Source organism: Halyomorpha halys, unplaced genomic scaffold (genome assembly GCF_000696795.3).
Source record: "Halyomorpha halys isolate HHAL.00 unplaced genomic scaffold, Hhal_1.1 Scaffold35.1, whole genome shotgun sequence".
NCBI lineage: Eukaryota > Metazoa > Arthropoda > Insecta > Hemiptera > Pentatomidae > Halyomorpha > Halyomorpha halys.
In genome coordinates, this window is record NW_027106137.1 from 1,318,579 (window position 1) to 1,328,555 (window position 9,977).

At 27.1% G+C, this 9,977-nt stretch overlaps 1 long non-coding RNA gene across 1 annotated transcript in view; it reads right to left on the reverse strand.

Moving 5' to 3' along the window:
• The window catches only part of LOC136797356 (uncharacterized), a 493,983-nt gene extending 490,918 nt beyond the window's left edge, over positions 1 to 3,065 (reverse strand). Inside the window, exon 1 of the long non-coding RNA XR_010845183.1 lies at positions 3,009 to 3,065. This is a non-coding gene — a long non-coding RNA (uncharacterized lncRNA). The remainder of the gene's footprint in view (positions 1 to 3,008) is intronic.
• Between the last annotated feature and the right edge of the window lie 6,912 nt (positions 3,066 to 9,977).

The following is a 9,977-nucleotide window of genomic DNA, read 5'->3' on the forward strand; positions in this document are numbered from 1 at the left end:
TTTTTTTAAAAAATTAATTCAATTTATTTTACAACTCGAATTGACTTGATGCTCGAATAATGGAAATTCTTAAATAAGAGGTAAATGTGTACATTTTTAAAAATTATACCTGGTTTATTAATAGCATATAGCAGCACATTATAAAATTCAAAGAATGCACACTACAACGAAAATACAAGTCATGAACTCCTTAAAATGTAGGCCACTACAGAAGAAGGAAACAGTGCAGGACCAGAATATATATTCATGCTAAAAACCATTAATGAAATTCAGAAATAGGGGTTATGGAGAAAAAAAAAATTATACAGATCTGAAGATCTGTCATATGATATATGTACCAGAGGTCTATGGTTTAGAACGCTCGGCTATCGTGAGTTGCCGACGACTCAGCACATACAGTGTACAAGTTAAATAACCCTTAAAATACCGATGGTAGAAAAAGGATACCAACTTCTACTAACATATTCCTTGGACCTTAATCCCTATTTCCTTATTAATGGAGGGTACGAAAAAAAAAATTATACCGAAATTAAACAGAAATTTATTACAACCAAGTGTTTTATTAGAAAATTTTACTTACAATCATTCAAAAATAAAAGTGAATCATATTTTATTTATAATAAATAGTTTTTTTATAAGATTCTGTAATAAAAAATATCATTTATTTGATATAATTAATAATAACTAGAATGAATGGTGTATAGTAGGGCTGACAAGAAGGACCTCAGCATTAATCTTATACCCAGGACTAAAGTGTGGGGAGGGATGAGAACTGTAATCATTGGGGATCAACTTGGGTCACTGCCGTCTTAGCGGAAATTTATGGAATTTCAAAGTACTGATCATTGTGGAGCTTTCCTTCTATTGTTGTTACCTATTGTATATATACTAGATCGATCAATATTTATTAAAACTGATACGAAAACGCGTATAATCCCGAATAATGAATAATTCAATAATCTAGACATTAAAGAATAATAAAAACGTTATATGAGTTCTTATTATCTAGCACGAATCTTCTCATAATATTTTTTTCTTTAAATGGGTTTGAGTGTTTCACTTATTATATTAATAGTAGTATTTTATTTATTAGTTGAAGGAAGGTATGTAAATTAAATCAATATGGGCTAATAAAACTTAACCACTATTTTATTATTGTTCTACAACGTTTTGGCCTAACAACACATCCTCAGGTACAATCTGCAAAGATTCATAATTATTCTACTGAATTAAATGACACGAAAAAAAATGAGAATTAAGTTATTGCTTAACATTTCAGTGATTGATTCAATCTTAGAATAGCTATCTGTCATCCTTTCATTAATAAATATTATTTATAATTAAAAATTATATATTACTACAATTGATTAATTATTAAATATAATTTAATTAATCTCAATTAAGTCTTAGATGATACATTATGTATTATTGAAATTGTTTTTCATCTATAGTATGTTGTCGTATTCTAATACTATTATAAATAATCAGGTACATTTGATGGTTAAATCAGGCTTATTATCACTATTGCCATTTCCTAGGAAAACTGTGCTTAATTAAAAGTTAAGCTTAAAGTACCAAATAATAATTTGGTTAATGATTTGTGTTCTTATGAGTTTTAGAATCTTTATGATAATATTACCAGAGTAATTTTTTAACCCAATAATGTCCTGTTGGAAATAGTATTCCCTGTCAATGTTTTTAGTTATATATAGAAATGAATTCTAAGATTTTTCGTTTGTTATGGTTCCTATCCTTAGTTATTATTTTTGTATTATTGTTAACAATAGACAAACATTTTAAAATTACAATTACTAATATATTATGGCTTATTATAATTTAGAAACTACAAAGTAAATCGTCCACCAATTTCAAGAAACCAAACACAACTCTAAACCTTTTAAATAATTATATTTTTATCATCACGGATTAAAGTCTTTAGAACCCAGGAACATAAATACGAAAATCAAATTAATCATAAATTACAGCTCAAAAAGACCACGATTTTGATAATGTAATTATGTCTGAACATTCTTAAAAGGATATTTCCGACTAGTTTACTCCACCCTTAGAGGTGTCAAGATCTTGTAAGCCAGCCTTTGAATTTAATTATTCGTTCATCTTTGAAGACAAATGCAGGCAGGCGAACACGGAAAAGACGTCGACATCAAACGAAGCGGTTTCCGGGAAGGGAAAATTGTTAGAGCGCGAGGTAACCTCATATTAGTCAAACATTTCTACAAACATACGTACCAAAGCCTTGATAAGGGGAGGTCTTTTATATATTAGTAAAAATAAAATAATTAATTAATGCTATTAAGGAATATAAAAAAAAACCCTGTTTTAGTTTTTCATCTCTCTTGCTAATACATAACCGCTAGCATCTGAATTATAAAATAAAAGATTATTCACATTTTCTAATTTTTTTCCGACTTGATATAATGTGTACATTGATGTACAACAAAACAAAAAAAAACGTACTATTATTATTAAATATATTATTTTTTTGGATACACACATATACATAAATATTTATATAATGATTAAAATATAAAAAGGTAGATTAGAAATCATCGTAATTCTGATGTTAATGGCCCTAGATGCATTTACAAAATAAATAAAGATGATTAGTTAAAAATAAGAGTATGTGAGCTGTGAAGAACAAACGCAGCGTATCTCATTCTATTCTCACCAAAATTAATTTTGACAAAAAAATTAATTAATTAATGAGTCAATTAACTTTAAACGTTTCTAAATAGTTAAATGTGCTTGTGACTGACTAGTTTTAACAAAAAAAAACGTGTTTTTCTCTCTAAAACTCTCATAACTAACTCTATATCTTTGGATATCTCAAAACTTCTACGCTTTTTAATGTCATACTAAACTTCGATTATCTCGAAAAATATAAAGTAAAGTAATAAAATTAATTAAAAAATATACAAAATAAACTTTTCATTTCTATTATACATTTCAACGATTTTAAGAAATAATACGAACTTCAATCTTACTACCTTTTTTTTTCTGAAGAATTTCAGCTACATTAGTTTCCAATCCAACTCGTCCTTTTGAGCTTCATATGAAACTCACTATCTCAGGATGTGCGACACTGTCAGATAAGATAACTTGAGGCGTTGTTTTCCTCGTCATGTGGTATTCGAATGTCCTGTCAATTGATTTTCAGTTTCATAGTTCAAATTATTTTTTACTTCATTATTACAACTTCAACAGAATAAATAATTCGAAAATTTACACTTAATACGTAAAAAATAATTCCAGGATTTGATAGATGAAGATGAAAAAAAAGCCTGCAAATAGCGACGATTACACAATAAAAAATCCAGTGACTCAAGTAAGGAGTGTAAATGTCTATCACTTAGAATAAAATAAATATCCGAGAAACAAAAAAGATGTATCTCTAAAGAAGAAAATCTTAAGAAACGAAAATCTTATAAGACGGAACAAGAAAACAAACAAAAAAAAAAAAAAATAAGAGAAAGAAAGGGACTAGAAAGGGGAAAGGTAAAACTCCTGCTAGTTAAACAGTAAGATATCTTGGAGTTCATCTCTTTCATCACCTTACTTGAAATCATCAGAACCCTAACCCAAACCAAAGCAAGATAAGCAATACTGTATCTTATTATCAATTGTAATTCCAGATTAAAATTAGATATAGCCATCCTTATCTCCAAAACAATATTAAGGCTATTATTGAGGTATAGATATGAAGTCTCGGGAAAGGCATCTTGTACGAAAAGAAGAAAATTGCAATAATTCTGAAATAAAGTCTGGAGAATCGTGGTAAATTACCCCTCATTTATAAGTAACAGCCTAAATGTGGAATTAATAGATGATATCATCAAAAATGAATCACAATATTCCACTCTCAGTTACAGAAAGGGTTATAAAATATATAATTACATTACTTTCTAAAGACTATTACCAAATAATTAAAATGATTGATAATATTTTTTTTTTTAGTTATGACTGTGTATTATCAAATTATTACAGCTAATAATAGAGCCTTTCTTCTCCTTTTCTCTAACAAATTCTATAACTTTATTTTTTTAGCTCTCTACTGAAACAGCCCTGACGAAGCTCTATAAAGTGAGGCATACGTAGGAAAATAAATAGTTGTTAAAATAATTTTGTTATTTTACACCGCATCCCTGACCATCTCCTTCATAATTATTTTTAGCAATTTATACTCCTTTTTACTTCTTTATTCATTACTTTATATGAACAACGTTTCAGAATATTTTGCCCATTATCAAGTTCTAAAATAAGAGATTTATTTACATTCAACAAATTTTACATTGCATTTTAATATAAAAATGTCTACATATTCTCTAACAAATAATTTAATATTTTACTATATATGCATCTACTTCACTAATTTATAACCATTCACAAATCTAAAATGTTTGAGATTAAGAAAAATTATTATTCTTATTTTTTTCCTTACCTTACTATTTATTTGTGGATATATGTTTCTTGATTGAAATTCAGAAATATAGATGCGCATAAAGATAAAAGTAATATTTAAAGGTAATTTATAAATAGAATAAATAATGCTAAAGTGTTAATTATTACTTGAAACAAATTTAAATTTTCCACTGTAAAAACATTTTTAGAGAAAAATTTGGAAAACATCACTAATGACGGTTCAGTTTATAATTATTAAAAATATTCCGTATAAAATATACAAAAAAAAATGTTTCAATTAAGATGATATATGTCCACAAATTAATAATAAGCTAAGGAAAAAATAAGAATTATAACTAGAAAATTAATTTTCCTAAACTAAAATAATTTTAGATTTGTAAATAATTATAAATTAGTTAAGTGGATGTATTTATTATATTTAAATATTAAATTATTTGTATGTAAATGTGTAAAATTTATTTTGGCAGAAGATAGTTGACCGTACGAAGTAGAAGATCTAGGAAGACAGTCCTGACGACATAATCAATAAATGTATAAAAATATTAAAATAATAAACAGTTTTATTTTACTATTTTGATACCTTTATTGATCACCACTCGGACTATCTTCCTACAATATAAAATTTATTCTATTAAAATGCAATGTAAAATTCGTTCATAGTTTATTTTTGAATTTAATAATGAGCAGGAGAGTCCGAAACGTTTTTCGAATGATATAATAAATAAAGAAGCAAAAAAAAATGGTTTTAATTCATTTAAAAAAAGATATAAAAATAAATTTGGAGCTTAACTTGTAGGTTAATTTATATTTGAAGTTTCCTAGTTTTGTTTCCAATACTTAGTAGTAAAAATATTGTGTTAAAACATTCGGTTTGTCCAATGTTTAATGTTTTCCGAATTTTTAGTTTGTTAAATCTTAATATATCTGATAATTTTTTCTAATTATTAATTTTTCTAAAAGTTTAAATATTCAAATATTCTAATTTGACATTTTCATTCAATGAAAAATTATTATTATTACCTTCTGTAACTGTTATGCCATTTATCAGCAGATTTAGCACATAAGCCAACTTACCCCTAATACAAAGTCACTCTACATTAGGTACAGTATGGTGTCACTCGTATTCAGTTTTCTACGAGATCAAGTTTGTATATTATTTTATAATTAACGGTCAGCCTTTTTATTGTTTTTTTTCCAATGCTTAATACTGTATCTATCAAATATAGAAATGCATTATACTTATTATAATAATGTACACTAAAGTAATAAAAATACAAACTATTTTGATTATATAAAAATATAAATTATTCTTTTCACGATATACAAAAAACAACAGTATATTGTCTAATTATTTTGTATTTTATGATTACATCTTTTTTTTAATTATTCTTTATTTACTTTTATTTATTATGTATTTACTTCTTTTACAATCATTGTTATTACATCCTATATTGTAATTACTACCCTAGCTATATTTTCTTCAGTACATATTATTAATGACGATATGTATCATTCTATTTTACTTAGTTATTATCATCATCATATTTCTGTATCTTTCTCTTATATCTTTCATTTTTCATCATATTTTTATGGCTATTTCCGGTATACGTGACCTATTTGAAATAGAAATATAACCGTTAAGCGTTTGGCCTATATATATATACTTTAAATCTAATAGTAATACAACAAAGTTAATTTTAAAAAAATATGTTGGAACAGATTATGCAATTTATATTTCTTCCCTGTACGAAATATAAATTGCATAATCTGTTCCAACATATTTTTTTAAAATTAACTTTGTTGTATTACTATTAGATTTAAAGTATAAATTATCTTCATTACATATTTGTGTTATATTTTCAATACCCGTATTAATTTATTTAAAAATTACACAAGAAGTTTTTGTAATTGTAGAACTAGTCTTCCTAATTATCGTCACTTGTGTCCCCGGTCCACATTCGGGCTTAGACTCATTATTCATAAAACTAATAAAAAGAATACGGGTGCTACTGAAAGTATTTATAAAAACTGACTATTATCATAAGAATGATGGAAACATGAAGTTTTATTGTTCTTCTGTGACGAAGGAGTTAAATGATGCTCCTAACTTTTTTGCTGATGATTACATATTTTCATTGTAAATTTTAAATAAATATTAGTCAACATTGGTTTACCATTAGAAAAAAAATATTACACTAACTAAGTCGAGGTGCGATATAATATAAAAATGTTTTTTATTTGTAACTGTATAAAAAATACAACAAGTAAATTTGATCATAATGACAAAATGATATGATACAGCATGTAGAGAAACTACCCAGTAGTAGAACTCTAAAACAGTTTACAATATAAGGTCACGAGGCCATCTCCTTTTCAGGCACCACGGAGGATTGCCAGGAATAGAAGAGGAAGCAAGGTTAAAAACTAGTGGGTTTGGATGGTTAGGGAGTTTATTATGGAAGGAATAATATCGGGTTCAGGCTAGATCGGTTACATAAGGAACATTTAGGTCTTTATGGATGGTTTTATTAGTAACAAAATAAGGAGCATTGAGGATTTTACGAAGGATTTTGGATTGTAAAGATTGGATACGAGAGGAATTCGAAGGTTTAGTGGAGCCCCAAAGCTCAACTCCGTATGTCTAGATGGGCCTTATTATTGTCATGTAGAACAGTCTTTTGTAATGAGTTGTAAGTTTAGACCGTTTGTCTAGTAACTGCTGTAATTGTCGGAATCTGCGTGCAGTTTCCTGTCTTTTCGGTCTTGTGTGAATATAAAAAATGTTAAAAGAAGAAAAAGATGTTATTGCCTTTGATGAAAGTGCGATGGCCACAAAAGGTTGTGATTTAATTAATTCGTCATGAATAAAGAATATAAAACCAAATATACTTTTACAAAACTCAAATAGATAATATAAAATCTTCTAATCATAAAAACTAAATTATAAAACCAAAACCATTATTTTTTTTTTAATATTTTTTATTTATTGATAGATACTACAATCTGCCACACAATTGTAGGCATTAGGTAATTTAATAATTAAGATTACATTCATACTAAAGTAAAATAAAATAAGAATAAAAATAAGTAAATGAATGAAAAAAAATCTTTCTTAAAATATATACAAACAGAAGGATAAACAAAATGAACATAATCAAACTATGTGTTTGAAAAAAACAAAAAAACAAATAACAATGATAAAATAATATAATCTCCAGTCAAATTTACACTCTTATATACAATAATTACACAATCCACCTGAGGATCCCTGAGCCCACTCTATCCTCCACGTGTGAGGGGTAGAGTAGAGCTCAAAAGATCCCAGCGCATCCCTCTCGCCGCAACATTGGTAAAAACCTTTATTAGTAAAAGCAGTATATTTATGCATTTTTCGTCAACATACATTCTACGAATTTACTGGTTAGATTTTACTTTTTCTACTATCTTCATTTTAAAAATATCCTACAAATAAATAAATCTCAAAAAAAAAAATGAAATTTATAATACTTATTTAAAAAATCTACATTATTATACATGAGTCATTTGAATATATTGTAAACTCTGAATTTATAAGTTAACCAAATGCATAAATAGAATTCTTTCGTACAGAGATAGAAAAAAAGAGAAAAAAAACTGTCTCAATTTCAGTTTAAAATTCATCAGGAAATTCCAATATAAGTTAACGGATAAAGGAAGCAATAAAGGCTGGCCCAGTGACAAGAACCATGTGGACAATATTACTTCACTTTAACGGCCGGATAGAATTAAATCCTCCCCATACCCAAGCACTTTACGGCCTGCACTAATAAAGAACGAGATCGAGGCGCCGACGCAGCTGCGGTAAATAATATCTAGAATGATTGTCAGAAAGAGGAAGGTCTCTTATTACAGGGATATTATAGCGACCTTCACCGTTGGACCCTAAGCCCTAAACCCAATCACCTGGGAAATACGAACCCAGTGAGGGGTATCGAGGAGATCCCAATAGACCAGGGGGATAAAGCTGTTTCTGCCATTGTAAAGGGTGCAATCTTACTCGATATGGATCCTCTTCCTGACCTAGCCACCTTGGAAAGAATAATAGTGGACCACATAAAGAAATTCCAACCTGCCATCATGGTCCAATCTGTAACAGAACAATTTATCCTCTCATTTATTTAATTATTCCAGACAAAATATTAAGACGTTGGTCCTATGCTACGACCTTTTTTTTTATATATAAACAACTATTTTTTCCTAACTTTTCACCCCACTTTATAAAGCTTCATAATGGGTAAAAGATACTAAAAACAACTAGGAATATTTTGACATATTAAAGCAATAAGATACAATAAAGTAAATTAAGATACGGTTATGAAAAATAAGTGAATGTAAAATCATTTACAAAGAAAAGAAAAGTAGAAATAAAATAGTATTAATATAAAATAAACAATGAAAAGAACCTAAAAAAATATGTAAACTACAAGGTTATAAATGTACAAGAGACACAATAACACGCAAAAACAAAAAAGTAGATATGGGAAAACAAAATTTAACACACAAAAAACGGCAAATAAAGAAGTAATTTAAATATTCGTGTAATTAAATTTAATAAGAATTTTCTAATTTAGGAATAATAAAATATAAATCAAATTAAATACGTAACTAATACTACATACCTATAGATAATAAACTAAAGAAATAAGAAAAGGATGATAAAATAAATACAATATAGGTATAACACAATAATTGTAAAAGGTGTAAACCTAAAAATACAGAATTATTAGATGATTATAACAACTTTTGTATAGATTGTGACAATAATAATTTATATACATTGATAATTGTAGTAGCCAAGAAAACATAAGTAACATGAAAAAATGTAAAGTGAAATAAGTCAATTTAAACAAAGTGAAGTGTGAAGATATACAATGGAAATTAATAAAAACAATGAATAAATAAATATAAATCAATAAAATAAAGTATGAGATCAATAAAATCTAAGTAAAATGAAGTACATAAACATATTAAAAATAAAATATAGTATATAGATAAAAATATAAAGTTAAGAATGTAAAAAAATAAATAGAAAAAATATTGTGACAGAGAGATAACAAACAGGTGAAAAATAAAATCATGATAAAAATTTTTGCTAATTATAATCATAAGATGAGCAAATTATTAAGCCTTAGTTCAGTTTAATATATTGCTGTAGATTATGTGAGATACAGATTTTATCAATTTTGTGGTTAACTGGAAGTGGTTCAAGGTGTATATAAATGGATTCTGAGGTGGTCCTTAGTTTTACCTATACATGAGGAATTACAGTTGAGGGAGGAACAATGAATATTGTAGACAACTTTATAATCTTAAACACTTTCCGTGTTCCGACGTTTCGGCCAATCCGACCATCCTCAGGGACAATCTACTATAAAACAGCTTTTATTACATGTATGATCCTCAAACATTTCAAAATTACTTAACATTATTATTTATAATTTATCTTACCTTAGTACAATTTTGGAATTATATGATTTAAAAACTCTAACTCCATCCAG